This window comes from Phascolarctos cinereus, unplaced genomic scaffold, assembly GCF_003287225.1.
Source record: "Phascolarctos cinereus isolate Bilbo 61053 unplaced genomic scaffold, phaCin_HiC Scaffold_7;HRSCAF=346, whole genome shotgun sequence".
Lineage (NCBI taxonomy): Eukaryota > Metazoa > Chordata > Mammalia > Diprotodontia > Phascolarctidae > Phascolarctos > Phascolarctos cinereus.
The window spans coordinates 101,291,539-101,319,208 of record NW_027556180.1 but is presented as its reverse complement, the minus strand read 5'-3'; the positions used below and the strand labels follow the sequence as shown (position 1 = coordinate 101,319,208).

The window sequence follows — 27,670 nt, the reverse complement described above, 5'->3', positions numbered from 1 at the left end:
ATCTTGATAGAGCTATAAATATCATTGAGGTTCATAGTAGGCTGTTGTAGAAAGATATTGAAACCAGTACAGTGACTGTCAAGAAGATATGTTGAAAATCAACATAAAAAATAAAGGAAGCCAGGTCCCATTTTTACTTAAACATTGCTTTTGCTTAATGCTCTCAAAGGCTGGCCCACTAATATAATTCCTAATTCCTAATTCCTTCATCAGACTACTCTTTCAAATTAACTCTGTTATTTCTGTTGAATGCCTCCCCCCCCCCCCAGGCTTTCTGTGACATAGATGGTAGATCTAGATTAATTCTCTGATGCTTTTCTACAAGTATGATATCACTTACTTTCAGATATTTGCTGATTGACTAACAAAGTCATATAGTCCAAACCATATTCCCTTTTCTCTTAAATGTCTCCTCTTTACATGGAGAAAAATATTAGAATGCTTAGTTTTAGCAGGTTTAAATCTGTAGTGCTTTATTTGTTATTTTGTAAGTTCAACCAATTATTTTGATTCCTATAAATCATGAAACTTGTGCTTTTCAAGACAAGAATTGAAAATAGAGTGAGCTTGTTGGGAAGGAAGAACATGTACGTGCACCTTATTTATACCATCTGAATCACAGCTGACCACCGTTAAAGTAAATTGTGTTATAAAACTGAATATTTTAAGAAAGTGACTATCATGATACAAATATTGTTTTAGGAAGACTAATCTCGGAAAAATGTGAAAGATGAATTTGAGATAGACATTGCTAGTGCTAGCTGGGTGAGTAGAAGAACTGAAGGTAGAGGTCAGAACTGTAGATGTGATTTGATTGTCATTTACATATATAGAGATGACAGGTGAAACCTTGAAAACAAATACATTTCCTAAGGAAGAGAATATAGAGAAGTACAGTGTTCTGGAAAATCAGTCTTGCAGAATACCTGTTATCACAGGATGAGAAGAAGAATCGTAGACGTAGTGGTTAAGATATAAGAAGACTAAAACTCCATGCATTTTCATTGGCTGTCTCCTAAGCCTGGAATTTTCTGTCTTCTGAGCTCTATCTCCTGGTTTCCTTTTCTTCCTTCAAGTCTTAATTCAAATCTGACCTTCTGCAAGAAGTTTTTGCAAGTCTCCTGCCGTTATAGTGCCTTCTCTTTGTCATTATCTGTATTCTATCCTGTAAAATTTTTTTGTAAATAGTTGCTTGCATATTGATTTCATCATTAGATTTTGAGCTTCTTGAGGGCAGGGATTGCCTTTTGCCTTTCTTTATATCCCCAGTGCCACCATGTCTGTCTTGCAGTGGGTGCTTAATAAATGTTTGCTGACTTGATAGAAGATTACATTATAATGTGAGCCTTTGACATTTCATGTATATTTTAATTATCTAGAAATTTATGTAGGAGAGAGTTTTTCAGAGTGGAGTTAAAATGCTATGGAAGAAGTCAAGGTGAATGAGTCGTAAGAGTTAACTTAACATGACTATATTGACAGTTATGTGTAACACGGAGCATATTAAGTTAAACATTTGATCCCATTTATAAGCATGGTAGTAAATATGTTAAACAGTGTTGACATTTAATTTCACCTTTCTTTGATCCTTAGAACTCTTAGGCCCCTGAGCTAATGACATTTTTATTGGTGCTTTGAATTTTTACTTTCATTAGGAAATTATTCTCGTCAACCCTAATTTACATCCCTTTGTAATATTTGCTGTCACTAAAAATACATTTGAACTGATGTCCTTATCTAAGTTCATTGTTCCTTATGCTTTTTATTATATTTTTATACTCACAATAAACTATATATTAATCATCTTTGTATTCTTTGCAGTACCTCTTGAAGTATATCACATAATTTTTTTGAACTCATGAATAAACGGGCTATATAAACACCTACTTCTGGTGTATATGATTTTAGAATTTGTGGGAGGTACTCTTTTTGTTTCTCTTTTAATTAAAAGCCCAGAAAAACTCTGCCCCCTCACCTACATGAATAGTGAATAATGAGATATTGTTTCACAAGCTATAATATACCTCTTTGTTTATAACAAATATCCATATGGAATAAAAAAAAATGAGAATAATTTGAAGCACTTTGAATGCTTTTCTTCTAATAAGTAAATTCTTAATCTGTGTTTTTTAAACTACTTTTATTGTATCTTTCATATTTAAACTTGCAGAACTCTTCAGTTATTAGTTAAAAGTCCAGCTCTTCTTGTCATCTTGAATTTTGAGGGGTCAATGGTGAAGTTAACTAACTCCTCTGCTTATGTTTCAGTATTGGAAACTTGGAAAGGTACTAAAATTGATGGAAAGCATTGATATTGATGATATGAATGGATAAGATCTTTTCTCTCTGCTTCCAGTTAAATTCATAGGCAAGAGCAAAACAACTTGTTTCCCAACCCAACAGAATATGCCTTTAGGACAAAAGTATAAACATCATCCCATTTATGGAACTCAAAGCTACCATAAGGAATCTCTGTTAAGCAAGAGGCTATTTACCACTCATCATTTAGCACCCCCAACTTACATCCACTAAGGTACTTTAATGTCCGTAAAACTAACTACTGATAGTTACTGTTTTAAGTGGATATTTTAAATCATTTTAAATGTGACTTTTTTCAAGTGTAGTTGACTTAGCAAATACTTTGGGGTTTTTCCCCAAACATATGCTTTCTTTCACTAAATTAATTTGTTTACTTAAGGATATATTTTATCTTTTTCAAAGTGAGATTATTCCTTCTGAATAGTTATAATTTTAACAGTTACTATTAACAGTTACTAGTTCAAGAAATGGAAAACAATTTGAATCATTTTGTTTATGTCTTGTATTTACCATGTATTTATGCAAAAGAAAGAATTGGCTCAGTAGTATTCCAACCTGGGTAAGGAAGTCCTGTGGGTATACAAGACAGTTCTTCCTTTTCTAATTTGTAGTCAGTGCATGAGAACTTTTTGGCACAATTATTATCAGAGAGACTCCCAAGCATAAACTGGATACAAATTCTCAGATAGTGAGGGCTTCAAATTGTATTAAAAAGACATTTATACAAGGGGAAGGAATTTTCATAGTAGTCTACTTTAAATCTTTCCCTTTTCCTTCCATTGAGTGACTTCAGTCCTCTTATAGGGGTCGGAAGCTAAAGAACATTTCTTCATAAAATATACTGAAGAGGTGACTTTGTTTTTGTTGTGATATTTCTTTGTACTTATAAGCAGTAGAAACAAAGGTAGGTTTGCATTTCCATAGAGTTAGAAGTTATTGCAAATAGTCCTCAAATCTGTCTTTCTTTCTCTAACCTAAACTATTTAAGATAGATTTTATCTATTTTCCTTATAAGAGATCCTTTATCCTTATTTGATAAATGAATTTCTTCCTTATATATGGTCAAACTCCAGTCTCTTGGAATTATAGTATTGCTTGAGGTTACAACTTGGAAAAGTGAACATGAGCTTGCAGTAAAGCAGATTTAGGAGAAGTGAAAATAAAAATATGATTATCTTTGCCTACATTAATAAGATCAGAACTTGGCAACTGTCGAGCAGGCCTGAATGTTTTTAGAAGTTGTTAAGAATCCTAAAGTTAACTTATTTCTAAAGTTTCCCTTATTTCTGATCCATTCATTCCTAATCAATAAAGAAATATATTAGGGTTATTTTCATAAATATAATTTTATTTCACCTACTTCATAAAGCCATGATCAGTGATGCAACAAGAATTTTTTAATTTCCCATTCTGATACAAGATTACTTCTTCCTTAAAAATAAAATTGTAATCTAGCTGGGAAGACTAAAGATACAGGAAACATCTTGACAATAATTTTAAAGCAGTTATTAATAGGGCATTTGCTATAGTTGGAAAAGACTTGAATCACCATTATTTTTCTTGGATTATTTTGCCAGGATTATGTATCACCAAGTGAGGTGGTGTTATTGATAATAATAACATCACCATCAATAGCAGCTTACGTTTGTATAGCTATATTTATCTTATCTCTTAAGGTTTGGAAAGTGCCTTTTTCACTTGAGCCTTACAACTATGACATATCCCCATATACTGATAACATCCCCAGTGACATACATCAGTAAACATAGGAAATAGGATTTGAACTCAGGTTTCTATGTCCAGTGCTGTGCTTTCATTTCAGATACCAGATTGCAGTTCCAGTGGATTTCTTTGGTTTACCATATGTACTATTCCTATTGATTTTCCAACTTTTTAAAAAATTTTAATCTTTTCTTTGATCACATGCTTTCCATCTCTCCTCACCAGTTTCAAATTCACTCCGAGTTTCTTACTTCCAGTAACTTTTCTATTGATTAAAAACTTACACCTAAAATAAACATATGAAGAAGCACTTCTAAAGCACTATATAATTTAAGGTGTTATTTTTTGTATCAGGTTGTAATGATCACTGTTTATGCTTATAGTTGGTGACATAAAGAGCTGGCAGACATAAGAAATAGACACCTCAAAGGTTGTCATGTGAAAAGTACTTTGTAAACCCTACTCCAGATACTATATGTTTGATACATCATCATCATCATCATCATCATCATCATCATCATCATCGTCGTCGTCTATATTTAAAAAGTTGGCAACAATATTACAAAAATCTAATAGTCTCCATACTGCTTGCCTTTTCAAAAAATAATAATTTGAACTAACCATTAAAAAAATTCTTTGTGATTTAAATGTAATTAAAACTTCATTGACCAAATCCTCCAAATTTCTAGTTTTATAGTTTTTAAGCCATTCTACTGTCGTTGTCTCCCCCACCACCACCCCAATTAGGCAATAATATTTCTTTGGGTCTACTATTTTTGTGTTTTTGCATCTTAGAGAATGTTATTCAAAGCTAATCCCTGCCTTCCCCCTCCCCCCAGTTTTTTGGATAAATTGTATTGAACTGAGCTAGCACAGAGGCAGCTATCCAAAAAGCACTATGAAAACATCATTAGCAGCATGAAACAAACTAGGCTTTTATGAGTAAAACACAATGTCTAACAAGAATCAAACAAAAAAAAATTATTTCCCTATGTACTTTATGATATCCTGGCCATCTTCCACCTCTTTCACTTGGTCTGTCATCTGATATTTTCCCATTTTAAATTATAGTCTCAAACTAAGTGTTTTATTCTCACTAAGAAATCTGTAGTACTATTGCAGCATCCTCACTGGGCTACTTCTCCTACTTGTGCAGGCTACTCATGGGTTGAACCCCCAAAAGGGTAGCTGTTATCTTGAGTTCTAGAGGATAACCTTGTAAATGGCTGTTCCTACTCAGGAGCCCAAGCTGATATGCTCCCCATTAACAGTCAACCAGTAGAATCAAGTAGCTCTTAGTAAAGGATTTTACTAAGATGATATGGCAACAGCAGTAGTTTTAAACTTCCACCACAAACTCAGGCCTCACTCTTACACAATAACACACAATGTACATGGGAAGAGTGGACTAAAACTTAGAGCCCATGTAGCATACAGATGTGGCAAAAGTAATTCACAACTTCTGCTATTACATGACCTAGAAGTCCTTTTTCTCTTCATGGAATCCTCATGCTGAGTTCTTAGGATCCACATCTCTGCACAGCCTAACTCTTTAATTGCCAGCAGTCACATTCCTTGTATTTACTTACTCCTTCAGGTGACTGTTACTCCATATCTGTGTCTCTTTGGACTGAATGGCTTTGCTCTCTGCTGTCTTCTTCTGGACCAATAGAACAATGGTCTTCTGTTGGCCAGTATGGCCAATAACAAGGGGGAGGAGAGAAAATCCTCTCCATGAATACATATTGGGGTCTTCTCCACAACAACGTCCTACTTTTGACCTGTATAAGTGTTGATGCCCTGTAGCTCCTCTGAAGAATGGTTAATTGTTTTTCTTAGCTGATTGCATATTTCCTTTCTTGACCTTTAGAGAGGTGAGATTTGAACTCAAGACTTCCACATTCCGTGTCCAGTATTATATATGCCATGGCAAGTTGCCTCCTAATTATTAGGCAACTCTCTCTCTCTCTCTCTCTCTCTCTCTCTCTCTCTCTCTCATACTTTTATGTGAGAGAAAAAATTAATATAAAAAGCAAGTAAAAGTATGCAAAATTGTTTACTTTCAATATGTTTCTGTTGAGAAACATATTTTTTCCTTATTACCTTTTAAAAATATTTTGTGGATCAATGAGATAACACATGAAAGAACTTTCAGCTCTTTGGAGAACAGATACTGTATAAATCAAATCTTTTGTTGTCTGTAGTACAAGAATAATAATCTCCGACAGTAAATACTGGATGGTTTTGTGTTTAATCTATTGAATCAAGCCTAGCACAGTGTGGGTTCCTATAAATTCTAAATACTGCCCACACTGAAGAATAATATTCTAGGAAGAATAAAGAACATGTAGATAACTGTGATTTTTTTTCCCATTGGGGTCTGTCTAAAAGTTTAAGTTTACCGTAGCCCTGCCACCTGGGGCGTTAAATTCATAAAAGAATTGATACAAATATGATAATGATCACTAATTTATAGATTATTTTCATAGTGTAATTAAGGCAACTTTAGAATACTATCTGAAGGGGGCAGCTAGGTGGTGAAGTGGATACAGCACTGGCCCTGGATACAGGAGGACCTGAGTTCAAATCTGGCTCAGACACATAATAACACTTACTAGCTGTGTGACCCTGAGCAAGTCACTTAATCCCATTGCCTAGCCAAAAAAAAAAAAGAATACTATCTGAAGCCAAAATCAAAGTGGAGAAGAATAACCGAGATCATACCATCTTCTCTGATTAATAGTAGGGCATTAGTAATATAAAATTCATCGTTTGATTTGTTAAGGTTCTGAAATCAAGAATTATTTAAAAATTTTTAAGCTTTGATAGAACTCTTTTTTTCTACATTCATTTTACAAGGTTACCAGGTCAGAAAAAATAAATGTTTTAAGTGTTGACCTGTTCTCCCTCCTACCTCACCACCCTTTTTATATTCATCTATTTGTGAACCAAAGAAGGTCTCAAGTGGACAGCTATAGGAGACAGGAGATAGGGACTAAACCCACGATTTCACTGGTATAGGGAACTTCCAGAAAAGAAATCTCCCTCTGCTAATGCAGCACCACAACTTTTATATCTTGTAGGCTCAGAGAGTTGCCGGTAGCATTGAGAGTAAGTGACTTGCCGGTAGCATTGAGAGTAAGTGACTTGCCAAGGTCATGTAGCCAGTATGTGTCAGAAGCTAGACTTGAAACTGTCTTCTTGGTTTTGTGGCTCTCTATTCTGCCTTGATCCTTCTGCAGGCATCCATTTTGTGCTACATGGAAATTTACAAAATTAACCTTCCCCTTCTGATTCTTCCTGGTGCCAAGTTGACTAATAAATAAGTTTATGTTAAATGGTGGTTCGTGGGTGGGGAGAAGGAAGAGCACACATCTACTTAGCAGTCCCCCTTTTTACCTTACATCATCCACTCACCCATAATTTAATAGGTAACCAGTGTCTGCAATTTATAAATCCATATTTTAGTAGTGGTTTTTGACTGTCGTTTTTTCAGTCACGTCTGACTCTTCATGACCCCTTTGGGGTTTTCTTGGCAAAGATATTGGAGTGGTTTGCCAGTAAATGTCAGAGGTTGGATTTGAACTCAAAAAAGAGTATTCTTCTAGATACCAGGCCCAGTGCTCTTTCCACTGTGCCACCTAGCTGTCCCAGCTTTTCACTATATTTTGCCTAGAAAAGGTGTACATAGTAGGAACATAATAAATTGATTGGCTGCTAGAAGAAATAAAAATAGCTATAATATTTATTAGCACTGGTTCTAGAATAAATAATAATGATCAATAAGTACTATATATCATTTAACTAATCATCCTTGGCAGTATGCCTTTACTAGTCAAACTTGTCTTTGGTTAATCTGAGGAACTGACACACACTGATTTATGGTAGTAGAAATCCACAGAATATATGAAACAAATAATGCTAAATTTTACTGAAGAGAAGAAAAAGATAGTGCATATTCATTTAACATATACATCTGCTTTATTAAGCACTCTCACATTCTGTTGTAGCAGCCTCAGGGTTAAAAGATGCTGGCAATTTTGTTTTATTTTGAAATGTGATAATTAGGCCTATTAAATTATATGTGCATATTTTTCCATTATAACACTTCATGCAGCACAAAACTGCCTAATGCAATATGCAAATAAAAAACAAAATACTTATTTACCACCATATCCTTATTAAAAGTTGGACTGACTACTAAATACTGTAGCGTATCTAGATTTAAGTGAATTCAAAAAAATGAAAATGTTCAGAGCAATATTTGATTTATAACTCAGTTCTGACATTAAATCAAAATGCTGTATAAACTTCAAGCTTGGATATGCGATTTAGCCAAGGCTCTTGTTTTAAAATCCTTCTTAACACTTACATTGTAATACTATAGTTAATCCAGAAAGTCCTCAAGTTTTATGTGTGAGGAAACATGAACAATATTTTATGATTGATATTTTATTACCAGTTAAGAGACCTAGTTTCCTAATTGTACTGTAGATGGTAGTCTTCCCCTGCCCCAAAGAAGGCAAAAGAGAAAAAAAAAAAAGAATCCTTTAATTCAGAGTGATCCATCATCAGGCAACTACTCAAAAGAGTAACATTCTTAAATGCTCTCAAATGTCCAGTAGGAGAAATAAATGAAGGACACAGTGCATTAAGGGATTTCCAGTTGAGTCTCTCAGGGTAGAGCAAACGGCTACAAGTGAGAGCTTTTGGGATCGTTCTTGCTTTGGCTTTGTTTAGCAGGAGCTTCCTGCCAGCTTTAAATCTGGTCTTTTTTGTTTTTCCAGTCATTGATTGAAAGGTAGATACAGTTAATTGTTATCTGTCAAATTAACTTAGTTTCTGTTAATGGTCATTGCCATAAGATCATCATATTAAAAATTTGTTTTGTGAGCTTTCAATGAATTTATTTCCTTTCCTTATCCCCTCTCTCCCTAAAATAGAGAAGCAAAAATGGATTTTTATGGACTGTTAAAGTCCTAGAATCAAGCATATGTAGCACTAGTGCCGAGTTTTGAAAGGTAGGAACTGTAGGAACTGGTTTTACTATCACGTAGGATTTCTTCAAAATTGTTCAACTTTCTTTACCTTAGATGTCATATATGTGAGTAGAACTGGTCATATATCTTTCATAAATTAAGATTGTCCCAAATAAAACAAGTAATTTTTGTGCTTTGATAACATTATAGTTAAAAAATATTATTTTACTCTACAGATATCAGTATGCTACCTAACCCTTTAAGGCCCCAGTTTCATCCTTTGTAAACTGGGAATAATATTTGCACTACACCCCTCACAGGCTTATTATTAAAGATTTTTTAAAATGTTAGATAAATGTGTGTGTGTGTATGTATATATGTGTATATATGTATGTATATGTCAAGTATATACAAAGCTATATTTATTACTCTTATTACCATTATCATCATTACCATTATCGCTATTTTTTCATCCAAGACTCATGGCTTACTTGACTTATTTGGATTATCTAGCGGTTTGATCTTGGTCAAGTTGCTTAGCCTTTCTGTGGCTCAGTTTCTTTTATCAGTAAAATAAGGAGGATTAATTGACTACCTCTCAGGTTGCTCCCCTCTATTGATTGTACCTGTGTTAGATCATCTGTTCAGGTATGTAAGATGGCATGGCTACACTATGATGGGCAAACTGGGCAGATTATATAATACATGTGACTATAATGCATCTCTAGTACCATATTAAAATTATACATTTCAGGAACATATGACTAGGCCGCATGTTCTTCTCCAGTGTCTGGTGCTATGGAGGTAACCCTGAAGCCACAAATCATAAGTTCTGGTAGAGATTAGCAGGATGGGAAGGGTTCATGGATTGGCCCAGTGATGGACTATGTATTTGTTATCAGAATATCCCTTTCTTGGATACGATATGCTCAACCTGAAAACAGTTTCACTGTGGTACAAAAAGGATCTGAAGTGGCATGTTTGTAGTTTCTTCTAGCACAATATTCTTTTATATTCATTTTACATTTTCATTTACATTCAAATTACATTACATTTTACATTGACAGTTTGTTTAGCCATTCTCTAGTTTATAGGTGTCTACTTTATTTCTGGTCCTTTGTTAGCACAAAAAGTGCTGCTATATAAGTATTTTTATATCTATGGAGCTTTTCTTTTTGTGTATCTTATTGTATATGTCTACCTCGGCAATCTTATAGACATCATTATGGAATGATAGTGAGTCTGTCTTCTCAAAGACAGTGTCAGCAGAGAACAAGGTCTAGATTTTGCCAACTTGGTAATTAATACTACTGTATCATGACCTTAAAGATATATCAAGATACAGTATTGTCCAGCTTCTGGCTTCCTGTTAGGTAAAAGCCTAAACCCATTGCACTATCATTTATGTTATTCTAGAGCCTCATTTTCATTAACCGTGAACCAAAAGAAGCCAGTCATTATTAAATGAGATGTAAACTTGTGTACTATAATGTTCTAATAGAGAAATTGTATTGAAAAGTTTCAGGCAGCACACAAGATTCTGATCTGAATAATCACTTGTTAAAACCCACTAAGGTAGTTTGTGTATCTGGTTTTTTTAAGTCCTTGAGGACAATGCATTTCACAATATCTATGGTAATTTCTTGCTATTTGATCATCTTTAAATTAATTTTAGCCTTACTTAGGCTGATTTTCACATCCTATAGCCAGTTTGATGATAATGAGTTATTGATAAGATTCCTCCTTGGTAAAATTGCACTTTAGTGCTTTTCTCTGTAATTGTATTTCATTTTTGTTACTTTTGTTTAGAACATCTAGAGAAATTTTCAAACAGTGTGAAAATTTGGAAGCAAGTGGTTGCAACATGTTTATAAAGCTCTGATCAAAAGTCAACACAAGATGAAAATTGCTGTAAATGAGGTAATATATTCAAAGAGCTTTGCAGACCTCAAAGCCTTATATAAACTTTAATTGTCATAAGAACAGTATTATTTACATCCCTTGAATATTAAGATGTCCCAGTGTTGTGTGTTTGTATGTATCTCTCTATGTATAACAGAATTGTATCACCAACACATACTCAGATTGTGTTCTGTTCTCTCCTAGAGGATATTCTGCATTTTTTGTGCCTAGCCCTTCTTACCCTATCCTTTATCTGTATGTTTTATTTTTTTTTAACCTTAAGTATACGATTTATACTTGTCTTAATTGAACTTTGTCTTGTTTTTGACTAATCATTTCTCTAATTTATCAAAGTCATTTTGAATTCTTTTCTCATCTTCTAAAGTGTTTAACCCCTGCCCAACTTAGTGTCATCTGCACATTTAATGAGTGGATTCTCAATTCATTAATTGAGAGTCTGCTCATTAAGTTTTAATATTTTATCATCTTATTACACATTATTTCCACACTGCGGGTGATGGTACTTTGACTTTGCCCTAGTCATGCACATATTTTGCATTATCAATTAACATTCATCAAGTATCCAGAAGTTGCATGATACCATACTAGGCACTATGAGATCTAAATAGTCTAGGTTAAATGCAGTCCTTAACCTCATACCATTTAATGTAAGAGGATGAAAAATGATGAAAGTCCAATAATATAAATAAAAAACATTGAAGGCATATAATACAATTTACAGATACTTTTTAATATAAACATGGGTCAGTTAAGTATGTGAAATAAGATATTCAATAGATCTAGGTTAATTAGGGAAGACTTCTTAAAAGAATGAATTTCAAGTTGGATCTTAAAGGACTGATAATGTCCTTGGCCTACAAGAATAATTTTTCCTTGATCTATTTGTGTTCTTCAGTGACTAATGAGGCTATTGTACTACCTAATGACTTTCTAGCCATTGGGACACGTGTTTCTGTTTGCAGTATTTTTTAGAAACAAATCTCACTTAGCTATTTCTATCACTTTTTTCAATAATAATAATAATAATAAATAATAATTAATAATAATATCTTTATATGACATTTTAAGTTTTGCAAAGGACTTTCCTTAAACCAACCCTGTGAAATGGGTAGTGTAAATATTATCATTTCTTTCTACAGATAAGGAGTAGGATAGGTAAAGTGACTTGCTCATAGTCACATAGCATTCATTGCTCAGTACGTAGAGTGCTGGGCCTAGCATCAGGAAGACCTAAGTTCAAATCCAGTGTCAGACATTTACCAGCTGTGTGATGTGGCACTTAACATTTGCCTCAGTTTCCTCAAATGGGGATAATAGAAGCACCTACCTCTCAGGATGGTTGTGAGTATTAAATGTCATAATTTTGCTTTTTGGTGAGGCAATCAGGGTTAAGTGACTTGCCCAGGGTCACACAGGTAGTAAGTGTCAAGTGTCTGAGGCCAGATTTGAACTCAGGTCCTCTTGACTCTAAGGCCAGAGCTCCATCCACTGTGCCACCTAGCTGCCCCAAAATGTTACAATATTTATAAAGCACTTAGCACAGTGCCTGGCCCATAATAAGTGTTATATAAATACCAGTTATTATTATTGTTATTAATATTCATACACAAGTCTACTGATTTCAAGTTCATCACTTTCACCACTACCTCATACTGCTTCTCTCGTTGTATATTATTGTGGATACATACATACATGTATACAGAAACATGCATATATATGTATCTATGCATGTATGTGTGTATGTATCTATATCTATATGTATCTATATATCTATATCTATATCTATCTCTCTCTCTATGTGTATATATATATATGTATATATATATATATACATATATATATACATATATATATACACATATATATAATTTTATATCACACATACATGCATGAATGTGAAATGTGCATGGGTGTATACATTTTCCACCTGGCTGTATTCTTTTGAACTTTTCTATCATACCCCCATACTTAATGGCTCCTTTCCCCACCTTTTTATTCCCACTGCTTAGCCCAGTGCCTGGGATGTAGTAGGCACCTGATGTTTGTTGACTAAGCAGGTGTGTTTGTATATGTGTGTGTATGTTTATGTATAGGTGTATTTCAGTATCTTTCTATACTTCTGCATGAGTATATATGTACATGTTCACACATACATACTATGTGTCTGTTTGTGTTAGTAGTTTCAAAGTAAAGAGTGGTAGAAAGGGAAGGGAAAGGCTACTTCAGGACAATCACGTGAAAAGAGCAGATGCTGAAAATAATGAAATATTTGAGGATGAAAGACAATAGGATAAGAGGGTATTGAGGTGAATGGTCTCTATTTGGTCAATAAAGTATACTGACGGGTAGTCTGGCATTGTGGAGGGATCGGTGTGGGAGGCTTGAACAGAGAAAAGAAAGTTTGGAATAGCCACTATATGGATAGAGAATCAATAGGGCAAATGCAAAAGAATTGTCTTATGGTGAGGGTACAGATGAGATTATGTAACACATTTGTAGTGGACCCAGTTGTTTCTGGTGAATGATTGTTTCCAGCTCTCTTCAGCAGCACAGGAGTAGGAGAGAAGGTGGGAGTAATTCAGGGTTGGGTTTTGATGAGATTTGAACATCAGTAAGATAGGGGGATGAGGGATTTGAGGGTAGAGGACAGCATAGAGTGTAAATGGTTAACTATTGGGTTCAGATTGGGAAAAGAAGATACTGCAGAGCAGGACTGATCACTTAGAGTATCTCAGTGGATGGAGGGAGTAGAGGTTTAGCTTCCTAAAGGCACAGGAAGAGATGAAATAATAGATTATATTTCATATGGAGATATCAAATTTTTTTTTTACCATTAAAGTGGATCACTAGTAGATGGTGGTGTGATCTAGGATATAATCATTCATGGCTAGAATGCAATGAAGGAATAAGTTGTGGGCTTGAGTAGATTTTGGGAATTAGAACATTAGGGTATTTGAGAAGATGTCAACATAGATGTCAGATTTAGCTGGACAGGAATCTGGGTTGAAACTTTGAGACGCCTACTTAGTGTTCCAGCTCTTTTCTCAAGGAGTGGCTGAGAAACACTCCATTCTTAATTCTTCTTAAGAAAGGAAATCAAAATTGTCATTTGAAATATTGGTAATTCTGTATATGTTTGGAATATATGCTTCACTCTTTCATCTTACCTGTTTCCTTCTTTCCCTCAAACATACCAGGCCTAACCACTTTCCATACTGTACACTAAATTGTGTTCAAGGCAACCCCCTACCCCATTTCCCTTTAATGTCATCTTCCTTCATAGAAAAAGTTAATGAAATTAATCCTAAAATTCTATCCTAAGATTTTTTTTTAGGCTTTCATATAATCACATATGAGGACATGGGAAGCCTTGCTTTTAGTCTCATGAAATTAATTAGCATATTTCCTGTTTATATAAATGAGAATTATTTGAATATGACATGTGGTTGGCTTGAGTAAATCAACATATACAGATATATTATGAAACAATAAAGAGAATAAAAGGAAATGCTTTTGTCTTAATATAGATTTTTAAACTTTTAAAATCTGTTTAAGAACATCTTTTAATTTATATTTTTTGTCCTGATTAACTTTGGACAATCCTAGTTATGAAAATATGTCTCAAACCTCCATTTCACTGAACATTCTCTAGTCACCAACCCCTATAACTTAACTACAACAAGTCAGTTAATGTAGAAAAATAAACAAGAATTATTTTCATTTCCTCTCCCTATATTCAGAATAGGTATAATCTCCAGCATTTGCTAGCCAGGAAATAACAACTTCCCAGGAAACTGTTTGATGGTGTTTGAAATAGTAAATTATTTCTCATCTCCTCTCAGCTTGGTTTTGGCAGCCAACATGGAGATCAGTCATTTTCCTGGCTGGGTCCAAGGCCATCAGGATTCTACTTAGACTCTGGACTTTACAGTTGCTGACTTGGGTGGTTCCTCTACCTTATCTTTTCTCTGACTAAAGGGCCAACTCTTCAGCATGTGACTAGTCAGTGACTAGTAAGTACCCTGTGTTGCCACCATTAAGCTTTCTCCCCTAAGTTCCCTTCTTCAACTAAGCCCACGCAGCCTGATGCAATCCTGCAACCAAATAGAAGTCTCATAGGATTCTAGCATTCTGAGCTGTCCCCCAATGAACAGTAGCTTTCTTGTTTAGGCCATTATGATCAGTGCAGTGAAAAGTATACTGTTGTTGGAAGTGATCCATTTTCCATATCAGTTATTGTCTTCAATGTTGTTTTACTAGTAATAAAATGAATTGGTGAATGCCAATGTTTGAAAGCAATTATCTAACTCTGAAGGTTATTTTTGGTAACAATTTGGGTGTGAGGAAAGCTTTTTAGAACTGTGTGCATCTTGGGGCACGGCACCAACCTCAACTTTTCCTAGTTTCTCTCACTTTTTTTGGTCTAGGCCTAGATTATTCATCTCACTTGTGTCCACTTCTGCAGGTCGCTTTACAGGGAAAGCTATTTGGCTACCACTGACTATTACTAGAATAACCATGATTGGAGGCATATACTCCTACACCTCTGTGGCTCCTTAGCCCTTACTAGTGTGCTCCCCATTCATACAAAATTAGTCACCACACCATTTACCTTTAAACGTGAAGTATTTATGAAACAGGAAAATGAAAACAACAGTAATTGCAACATTTACTCAATAGAAGGCAAAAGAAGAATAATCAAAATACAATAGTACATCTCGAGTCTGGGTCACATTGCCCCATCAATATACACTGTGTCCGTAGGAAAGAGTGGGCACATTCTTATCTGGATCTTAGAAGAAAGGCACCTGAGTAAGGCTCAGCCCATGATTCTGACTAACAGTACTTGCTTCTGGTTCAGGCAGCAATCTTGGTTAGGACCTATCATTTTAAAGTGTTTCACCATCCAGTTCCAGACCAGGGCTTCTTAAACTTTTTCCACTCATAACCCCTTTTCGCATTTCAGTAGCATTTGTTGGTGTTGCATGGCTTGAGGGCACGTGCAGTGCAAAGTGCATATGCTTTGTGTTCAGAACAAGGCTGCAGTGAAGTTGCACAATGCAACATGGGCAAGCACTGCTAGAAACACCTCAGATTCATTGTGCCTTTGATTTTTAATTTTTTTTTTTTTACTTTTAGGTAATTAGGGTTAAGTGACCTGCCCAGGGTCACACAGCTAGTAAGTGTCGAGTGTTTGGTCTGAGGCCGGATTTGAACTCAGGTCCTCCTGACTCCAAGGCCAGTGCTCTATCCACTGCGCCACCTAGCTGCCCCTGCCTTTGATTTTTAATTAATTTTTTGTCATTGCCTGTTCAGAAACCTTTTACTGTTGCCAGATTTTGAGGATCATGACCCACAGTTTAAGAAGTGCTGCTCTACAGAACGAAGAGAACTTTGTGCACAATAACAGCCACGTTGTGCGATGACTAATATTGATTAACTTAGCCCTTCTCAGCTACACAAGTATCTAAGACATCCCCAGAGGCCTCGTGATGAAAAATGCTATCCACATCCAAAGAGAGGACTATGGAAGTTGAATTGCTATCATTTATTTTTCTCTTCTGTTGAGTTTTGTTTCCTCTTCCTAATGGTTCCGCCTATTGGTTTTAATTTTTACTTACAACTTCATTAATGTGAAAATATGTTTAATAGGAATGTAAATGTATGGCCTATATGAGATTGCATGCCGTCTTGGGGAGGGGGGTGGGGAGGAAGGGGAAGAAAAATTTTAAACTCAAGAGCATATGGAAGTGATTGTTGATAAATCAAAATAAATTAATAAAATTTAAAAAAAAAAGTACTGCTCTAGACTATTTTGGCTGTCATAGATTGGCCAACAATAGGCCCCAGCCCAAGCCTCACTTAGTCATTGTTTGGGCCCTGATGGCTCAAAGTAAGTATAAATAGCAGTTGTTTCTGTTTTAGCCAGAAATCCTGAGGGTTTTCCCCTCCTAGATTGATTTTTTTTTGACCTGGCAAAAGAGGCCATTTGACTCATTTCTTACCGCCTTAATCACTGAATGGGCATTGCCTCAGTCAAACAGACCTAAGATCTTAACTTAAAAAGGCTAAGGTCTCCTACTGCATCAGGGGCCATCTCCAGTTGTCCTAATCTATGTCTTGCCACTGGACTCAGATGGCTGTGGTGAAGAGAGAGTGAGGCTGGTGACTTTGCACAGCCCCCTCCAACTTAAATCCAGTTCACTTGCAAGTCATGGCGTCACCTTGCTGATATCATGGTCCTCTTCAAGAACAAAGGACAAATAACAACTTTGGAATGCATTCTGTACCATTTTTTTTTCCTAACCTGCTGGACAAAACTAGTCTTCTGCTTTCTCCCCTTCTGGTCCTAACAGCTGTTCTGGTGGACAAAGTCACTTTTCTGCTACAGAAGCTCAACCTCTTTTAGCACACAGCAGTGCTTAGCAGGGTACTGAGAAATGTTCATCTCTTTTAGCAAAATATTAGTATAGTTCCTAGCAAAAAACAACTGAAAAGCTTCCTTTCAACTGTCCCTTCTGCTCCTGGGACTGTTTTAAATGGAGAGTAGAGTAGAGAACTCCTCCCCAAACATCTGTTTAAGGAGCGCTCCTAGGCCAGCCATCACTTCATTTCCATGGCCCAGTACATTACCTTCCATTCTTTCCCTAGCCCACCTTGTTTTCAGCTTCATGTTATGTTTTATCTCCCCACGGTTGGATTGTAAACTTTTTGAGGGCAGAGACTGTCTTCTTCATGTTTGTATTCCCAGCACTTAGCACAATGCCTGGCACATAGTAGGTGTTTAATAAATGTTTATTGATTGATTGATTTTCCTTCCCTTTCTTTTAAGGTGTAGATTCCAGGGATGGGGAGCCTGCAGCCTTGAGGCCACATGTGGCCTTCTAGGTCCTTGAGTGTGACCTTTTGACTAAGTCCAGGTTTTACAGAACAAATCCTTTTATTAAGGAGAAGTTGGGATTCAGTCAAAAGGCCATGCTTGAGGAGCTGGAGGGTCACATGTGGCCTAGTGTCTGTGGGTTTCTTACCCCTGAATTACACTAAAGGGCAGCTACTACCTCTGAAAGATTTTCCCTATTTCAAGCTGTAGAAAGCATCAGAGAACGATAAGCAAAGACAGCTCTTCAAACTGCAGAGGATTCCTCTTTTCTCCAGTTAGATTCCAATAGCTTCAGTGTTTCCTTCCAATTCAAACATTCTGCCAAGCCTGCTTGTCAACTTTGGTCAAATCCTGGCCACTTCTGTGTTCTTCCTTCTATATGTAGTTTATCATATTCTTTGTCTTCAGTTCCCAGAATCTTCTGACTCTTTGCCTCAAATCAGGGCCACCTTCTGCTTGGTGTTTTGCCTCTGCTTTACACCCAAAGATTCATGTTTCTGTCAAGTATGACTCCGTCAGTCTTTCTGTAGTTATTCCATAGTCTTCAAGCAGTTGTAGGTAAATGATCTTATGGAGCACAGTGTATCAAAGCCAACTCTACCTAATTGGTGTACTTTCAAACATGCCCTCTCAATATATTTCTCTAAGGGGACAGTTTTCCCTCAGAATAGTCTGTGCCTCTCCAAGCATTTTTCTGTGAGAGATAATACTTCTTCTTAGGCGGATTTTATCATTTTTCCATATAGACATGTTCTTTTTTTTTGTACTTTTCAGTGACCAAAATATTATATATCAAAAAGACAGTGCCATATAGAAACATAAGGAAAGATCCCATTATTATGTTAGTCATCTGACCAGAGTTAGATAACGTAGTAGTAAAGTCTATACTTGCTAACAGTTATTACGGAAGTTTATCCAGATAAAAATGAAAGGGATTAGACTTTTCCAACAGTTTTTCCTTTACAACTATGTTTTCTGGTCTTCTTTCATTATAGTGTTTGTCCTTATTGTGCTCTTAAAAAGAGACAGGATATCCTCAGAAACTGTAACAGTACTACAGTATTATTTGTTATTGTTTAATGCTTATTGTTTGAGGCTAGGTGGTACCATATGTGAATGCCAGATCTGGAATCAGGAAAACTCATCTTCCTGAGTTCAAATCTGGCCTCAGACACTTACTAGCTGTGTGACACGGGGCAAGTCACTTAATCCTGTTTGCTTCATTTTTGTCATGTGTAAAGTAAGCTGGAGAAGATGGCAAACCACTCTAGTATCTTTGCTAAGAAAACCCCAAAAGGGGTCACGAAGAATTGGACACAACTGAAATGACTGAATAACAATAACTGAACCTGTAGCTTTAAGCAGACTGTATTTTGAATGGTTTAAAAAGATTTCATCTCTGCTTCTTCAAAAGATATTGTCAGACAAAGGTCTATCCCTCTTGATAGGTGTAATGTCACCTGTAGAGTTGCACAGCCCAGTCCCTGCCAAATGAAGATTGTCCCTTGTTGGCTAATCAAAGAATATTTCTGGATCTTCTCCTGGAATATTATTTATCACCATGGGTGGCTATATATACCAGCATTTGGCTTTGCCATAGTCACTTAATGATCATCCAAGTGCCTTATTTTGTGCTGTTAAGATAATACCTTAATTTTTTTTTTACTTTTGTTATTACAGAACTTATTCCATTTAGCTTTGTTATTTCTTGCTTTCAGAGTGTTTCACAAACAGTTTGCCTGATGTTCTCTAGTTTGTTTGGTTTTAAACAGTTTAAAAGACCAGCTGACATTTCAAATCCCCAAACAATCTATTAACACATTATGGATTCCAATGAAATATTTCAGCTTAGTCCAAATTAACCCATGATAATTACATTAGGCTTGTCTTTTCTTCACTTTCCTAAGGATCATTGTGCACATGAATAGCAGACATTTTATTGCTCAAACAACCCTGAAGTTAAAAAAAAAAAGACAAAAAAACTTATCTTTTCTCTTTCCTTAATCGCTGTGATATAAATGTCATATAACCTGATGGTAGAGGAGAATGTGCAGGGAAGGAGACATTAACATGGGAGTTTTTGCATTTGGCTATTTTGCCTACAATTCCAGATATCTTTATGGTGTTAGAAAAAGAAAGGTATAATAATGGTATTTTATTCTGGCTGTTAAAAGCCATAGGTATACATTAGGTTAGAAAACTTAAGAAGCCTTTGTTATTAATTCAAAAGCCCCCATGCCATGAAGTATGAGTGTGAACTCTGGCTATTCTGTTCAGTAGTGGTTACAATGCAGCACACTAGCCTCAGCCAAAGCCCCATGTTGTCTGGGCAACTCCAGTTGCCATAGCAATGAAATTCTGTTGAGGGAGCAGGGCGAATGCTAATTGTAGCCATTTGCTGCTCCTTCTGTCGATCCCTTAACTAGCACAGTTGTAGAGCAGCCAGAGACTTTGGGTGAACAGCACGGAGTGCCCCCCAAAGCATTGCCACTGAAGGCAACCGGCTGCTCAGTTTAAAAATTGTTTGAGCAACCAGCAGGGCTGACAGTGCCACTGTGTGGGCAGAAGCACAGCTTGACTCACACCCTGACAACTGTTGATCTGGGATTTAGGGAGGAAGACAAGATCATTTTAAATCCTGCTAAGAAGGTACTGATGACATGAAGAGAGACAGGTCCTAGGCAACTCTTAGTAAACCCGTATCTAGATCCAATCTCAACAGTGCCAAATCCAGAGGCCTAAGAGCAAGAACTGTGACTTGCTATTATTTTTATTTCTAATTTGAATCATCATTAATATGGCCTGCGGTTAAAAAGATTCGTTAGATTGGAAATAGCTTATTGGAATTAATAATTATGACTTCCAGATACAATTTACCAGATTACCTCCCAGTACTGTTTTGATTATTCCAAATCCTTATTTTTAGAGGTGTGACTTGGCTGGCAAAAACAGGTTAAAACTTCAGCTCTCCTCCATGTAGATGAGAAGAGTCCCAGTTTAGAAAACACCAAATAAAAGACATTTACAGATTCGAGTGGAATCTAATTCTAGTTTAGTTCAAGAAACAATAAGCTTCAACATGGAGGGAAATAGCCAGTAGTTAATTCATTAATAAAACCTTAATTGCTTTAGGTGCTTTGAAAAAAAAATAAATCATATAAATGGTCAGTTAAAACATTTGAAGCACTGTTATTACAGCTTCCTTTTAAAAGCTATTATTGACTATTAAATAGTCAAGTTGGAGAGGATTAAAAATTTGCTGCTTTTGCAAACAGCAGTACGTTTCATGGAAGTTATTAGTGTGCAGATTTAATATATATACACATAAGTAGGAGAGACCAAGTGTTGAAGCTTTAATGGTCTTAAAATGAGAGTGGAACTTCTTTATAGTATTGCCTATACTAGCTGTGTCAGTGCATGATTTTGATATGTGAATTTGTGTTTTAGGATGTCAGTTTTAACTTTTGTTATACCCAAATTAGCATCATAATAAACCATAGTAATAATTATGTTAAGACCTATTTTGGCGCTCAGTAATTAATTACTTTCCATTCTGTCTCATAAATAACAAGATACCCCAATATAGAAAGTACCGGGAAAATGTAGTCCTGAGTTTATGTTAATCTGTTTACTGACCATTTGACATGCTTCAGAGTCAAGAGAGTGAAGTTAGAAATTCAGGACACAAACAAACCTTTTCTTTGGACTTTGTTTTTCTATGGAGACCCTTGTTGACTAGATCCAAATAATTTAGCCCATGGTTAATATGCACAAGTGTTTACCGCCTCAGTTATGCTTTTGACACTGATTGGATAACTTGTGGCACCCATTGCCAGAGGCAGTGTGCCAAACAGATTCTCATGGGGCATGAAAACTCCCCACCCACCCTAAAGCTAATGAAAATCTTCCCATTGCCACCTGCAAGAGCATAGCCACAACAGCGTCCCTCTCACTCCCTGCCCCCATTATTCACGAGCTGAGTGCACAACCCAAGGCTATGCTTGTTAGAGGTATGTAAAGTGCTTGGTAAACCTTTCAGTTGGTCTTGTTTCTGCAATAATGTCTTCTTAGTATTTTACTTTGGCTCTGTCTCCCTTCCTTCTTTCTCACATTGTTTTAAATTTGCTACTTTGCTTCTACTAAATAAACAAGTCCCAGATGATGTGTTTAAAATAGGGAACAAAGAAGGGGGAGGGGGTGATGTAGTGAAGTTTTAAAAATCTGCTTTTCTGGCAGGCACAGACTGTCAATTCTTGTAAGAACAGTTAGGCTATCCTGAAGTTTTGCCAAGAATAATGAGAATTTAAAGTCTCTGATTTGCCAAAATTGTAGATCCCCTAGCTAGACTTCTACCTACCCCCTGATCTCATCTTCAGAAAAAGAATGCCTTTATTGTCATTGCATTGTATTTCCACTACAGCTTTACCACCTGTACTAAACATGCCTGTGAAAGAGTCTAGAAAATAAATATTATAGCTAACAGGAACTATATAGAGAGGAGAGATATTCAAAAATCTATTTTGACTGTTTTTTCTTTTGCTATTAATAAATGCTTCCCCAAAATAAATTTTCCCCCAAAACAAGAAGTTATTACTCTTCTCCAAATCTAACATAAGAATATTTTTGGATCATCTTTAGCATTTTTAATATCTCTTTAACATGAGAAAATGACAGTAATGTCTGTGATACATGTACTTTTTAAACTTATTTTTTAAAAAATGTCTTGTCCCTTTATTCCCTTGGCATTTTCAAAGAAAATTACACTTTAATATGTGTTTCTAGCTGCATATAAATGTATGTAAATGGGTTGTAAGTATAAGTTTTAAATAAAATGAAAATGCTCTACAAATATACCATTAATTCCCCAAATTACAAGCCACTAAAAAGAGGCTGGTATCATAGTATCAGACTAGAAGGGACTTACCAATGGACCTTCAGATAACTATTGCAAAAATATAATTGGCCATATTTTCTTTAAAATGTTTTTTTTTTCCCAAGAGAGTGTATGGGGGAGGGGGCAGTGCATACCACATTAAGTCTTTATTAGGTGCACGCGGTACTTATCAGAGTGTATTCTAGTCTTTGCACTTAGACTGCTGATACAAATAGTGAAGCTGGCCTGGAATTAGCAATAGACATTGTGGATTAGAGGGATTATTTTCAGCCTAAATATCTCCATATTGGTAGCTATTGTACTCATTTAAGGACTATAATTAATATGATTCTCAGGAGTATTTTGAAGTGAATAATTGGCCCTAAAGACCTATAAAATGTTTCAAGTTGTTAGAGAGGGCTGGAGAATTATTACTTCTTTCCATGTAGTGTAGATTAGTATTTCCAAATTATTACATTAGATTTCTGGGTTTTCTGTATAATAAAATGGGATGTTTGTGTTTGAGTTAAAGGGATCTATGTTGAAAATCTTGTTACAGAAAACAAATCTGACCTTATTATATCACCACTTTTGTGCTCTTAAAAACTGCAGTGGTAAAATAATGAATATTAAGAAAATCACCATGTATCTGAAATATTTATCCTGTTATAGAAAAGTAACATTATCTCCTCTTTTTCTCTTCAGACATAATAATCTGAAGTACTTATCCTGTTATATAAGAGTAACATCATGTCATAAACCAAAGGTAGCATCTTTTCTAAATAATTATGTTGTGAGAATGTACAGACATGAACCAAGAGTACAACAGCAAGCTGTGAATTCTCTGAGTAGGCTGTGCTTTCTCCTTTCTCCTTGGTTCTCGTTGACTTTATTCTGGTACTGAAGTTCATGTCTTCAAAGTTGCTGTAGTAAAGAACGCTGAGATGACATCTAGGAATTCACCCAAATTGGCCCTTGCACTAAGCAGGGCTGGAAGGACATCCAGATGGAGAGGAAAGCGAGATGAAATTTATATCAGAAAAAGGATTTAGAGCATAAATTAGTTGTCTTTTAGGTGGTAGTTATAAGCATGTGAGCCATATAAAGATCCAGAAAGTAGAACAGACCCAACAAGAAGAGGTGAAAGAATAGAACTGCTTGAGTTTGAGCCCTTTCTGTTTTCTGCCATACTAAATAAAACCTGGTTTGTGTTGTTTGTTTTTGTTGAGTTGCTTTTTAGTCATGTCTGACTCTTCATGACCCCATTTGGCGTTTTCTTGGCGAAGATACTGGAGTGGTTTGCCATTTCCTTCTCCAGCTCATTTTACAGACGAGGAAACTAAGGCAAACAGGGTTAAATGACTTGCTCAACGTCACACATCTATTAAATATCTGATGCCAGATTTGAACTCATGAACATGAATCTTCCTGACTCCAGGTCTGGCACTTTATCCATTGCAACACCAGCCCGGCTGGGCTGTATTTGACATCTTAACCTAAATGCTTACAGAAGAACTGAGGGTTCTGTTAGGGCAAGACCCAAGTCAGATGATATTCCCGGGCTTGATGGGGACATCTGTGTTCCTTGTTCCTGTATTCACTTATGGGGTATGTGTGTGCCCCCTTTCCTCTCTTGTGGAGTGATTAACAGTGGGAAAGAGTAATGTGCCTATGGAGTGAATCTTGTTACTCAATTTCTAAGCTATTTGATTAACTCTATTTTGCTTGCTCTGCACTGATGTGTTCTGGCCTTGTAAAAGTAACAAACCCATTGTTGGGAGCTCAAAAAACTATGGTTTTGAGTAGGTATTTACCAGTGCAATACCTGGAACCTGGAATAGCTTTCCAAGGCCCATATGTGAAAAAATATATAAAATCATAAATTTAGGACCAAAATGGAATGGAGGTCATGAAATCCAACCTGCTAATTTTACAGATGGGGAAACTATGACCCAAAAAAGTCATGTAACTTGCCTGGGCCCATATATCTTGGAATTCTCTGAGGATGGATTCAAACTCAGATTTCTATGACTCCGCTATGTATCTACCATACCAAGTATTACACACAGCAAAAATTTTAGCAAATATAGCAGATTATTGGTATCTGTAGGGTACATAGTTTAAAGGTCCCTATGAATAGTGAAGTCATTCAGATATTTTATTGATAACAAATAAGAACAAGTGGACCTTTAGGAAGGAGAAGGAGAAGCCCATAGAATTATCTCCTTTTTTTCTTTTCCTCCCGATAGGGATACAGCTAGGATTTGATGGGAAAACACTGGGCCAAAATGAAGAAGCCTCCTTTTCCAATCCAACATTCCCCTGCTGTAGCATAGTAAAGTTGAAAGACACCTGATTGAAACATGGCTCTACTTCTTACCTTGTGACCTTGAAAAATCCATGTCGTTCCTCTGAGCCTTAGTTTCATCTTGGTCATGTCAAGGTGAATGGATAAATCTCTTCCAGCTCTAAATTTCTAAATCTCCTGATTTTTCAGCTACTTGTTGCAACAACTTAAGATGATTTTATTAAACAAACACATGTTTTGGATACTATGTAGGCGATATCTTTGCTTTTTTCTCCTCTTCTGTACTCACATTGCCGCCAGTTGAGTTTAGGAACTTCTCACATCTCACCTTGACTGTTATGATAGCCTTTTCATAGCCTGTCTCTGATCTCCAGTAACTCCCCTTTTTCATTACGCAGTTGTCAGTTATCTCAATGACTACATCTGACCACATCACTCACTTGCTCAAAAAACCTTCAGTGTCACTACCTGGCCCCCTCCCCATTTTCTGTAGGATAAAATATAGTATTTAGTTTGACATTTATTGTCTGGCTCTAAGGAGCCCTTTTCAGCTTTCTTTCACATTAGCCCCTCACATAGCACCCGCCCCCCCCATATATGTTTCAATTAGTGCCAGAGGAAATAATGAGGAACAGAGAAGTGATTAATCTCTACCATCAATATTATTTCCAAAATTTAGAGGCAACTACCTGTATAAATGAGATATTTTATTATAAATCAGCATTCACACTAGGAAAGCAGAAGAGAGACATGAAAAAACTTACTCTAAAAGAGATTGATTTCTTTATTGAAGGATATTTTCAACACCCAACAAGAGCCTCAGGAGGCATGGAGATGGAGGACATTTCATATTCACTAATGGGAAGTGCCACACCAGTGATGGCTTCTCAACTTTCACTTTTTATTCAGTAAAATCCCTTTCTCTAATGTGTTAGGTTTCATTAATTTTCCTTAATTCCAAGGAATTCTAGAGTTGTGATGGGTGGGAAAGAGGGGTGCCTTTGTTACCTCAGCTCTGTGATCACTGAGCATTACAGTTGGTGTAATTAGGTAAAAGTAAAGGAAGGAGAGAGAAAAATCTGACTCCTTCCATGGCTGCCTTTGTAAATTTATTGGGCTTGTTCTCATAAAGAGAGAGGGCAGAATGCATGGATCAATTTACAGCTTCACAAACAATGCATTAATGAACTTATTGTCTCCAAAACCTTTACATTTGTTCTAGCCTAATTAAGTTTTAACTCTTATGAGCCTTTCCCAGATGCTAAAGCATGTTTTAGGTGCCATAAACAAATTAATGTTTACTCACAGTTTTTTATTCAGCATGATGTATATTGGGTTATCTGGGGTTTTTGAGATGGGCAAGCAGATAGTTATTGCGGGCTAGCATAGGCAGTGCTAATACTACTAAATTTACCAAAACTAGATCAATAGCTATTCCATGATCCTCTCCTATCTCGGTGAGCTTGTTCAAAATGTCTCCTACCACATCTTCTTTCAGGGGCCACTTTGAAGATGCCGCTTCTGTGACACCTCATTGATAACTTTTGTAAATAAAGTAAATATAAGATGCCTGCTATATTGAAGTCTCTCACTTGTTCCTAGTTTGCTTTGCCAAATCATACTTTTTATTCAAGCAGTGATGTTCTCTAGAGTGCAAGACCCCCTATAAAAATGAACAAGTGTGTATATGTAATAGTTTACATGTGGTTACTGTTTGTAGATACTCATAGATGGCAATGGATTTGGTCTGGAATCTGGCCTACCTCTCCAAGGGAGACTGATTTCCACCTTTGTGGAGAGCAAGAAGGCCATGGCAGACCAATTATTCCTTCCCTCATCTATCTGTAAGAGGAGTGTTGTGCTAGAATTATAGTTATCCATTAAGTATTGGTAGACTAGGTATAAAATAGGTTTGGAATTAAAGGCACGGTCCCTGGTCTCCCTTAAGAAGAGAGTAGTTTTTTTTAATATTACCAGGCTTACCTCTTTCTCACTAAATAGTGGTTACACAAAAAGACCATTGCAAATAATGATTAACAAATAAAAATATTTAATCAAACAAAACCACATAGAGAATAGAGGGGGATTTATAGAATAGACTGAAGGAAAACAGTCCCATTCAACCAAAGATGGAAAAAGATCTTAGTGAGAGGGAGTCTACCCTCAGTAGATGCCAGGGTTTTAAGAACTAAAAGTGAAAGGACATGGGGGGGGGGGCTATCACCTTCCCCTTTATGTCAACAACTATGAGGATCCAAGTAGTCATTGAAAAGTTTATACTTGCCTCTAGATCCTCAAAGGCCTTCTCTTCAGTGTCTATCTTCCGACCTGTCTTAGCTTAAATAAGTCTCTCAGCCAATCAAGAGTCACATCTCCTTACAGGTATGCATAGCAGGACTGTGAGGCAGTCTTGCAGGAATGCCAGCCATAGAGGTTTTACATTCCTAAGTGATGATTATATTTTGCCTAAGTCACTGTGACAGTGGAGTGGAATTATTCAAAACTGCTTTGCTGGTGGAAGTACTCACATTGAAGGAATTATAAATTCTTGAAGTATAAGGTATCAAATCTACACTCAAGCATAGCTTGTAAGTAAGTCATCTTTGAGTCATTTCCAGACACATTAAGTGATTACTATGTATAAGGAACAGAATTAAGCAGTAGGG

General features: G+C 36.1%; 1 protein-coding gene across 1 annotated transcript in view; it reads left to right on the top strand.

Annotated features, from left to right (window-relative positions):
* The window catches only part of DIAPH3 (diaphanous related formin 3), a 447,621-nt gene that overhangs the window by 320,913 nt on the left and 99,038 nt on the right, over nucleotides 1-27,670 (top strand). The window lies entirely within an intron of this gene.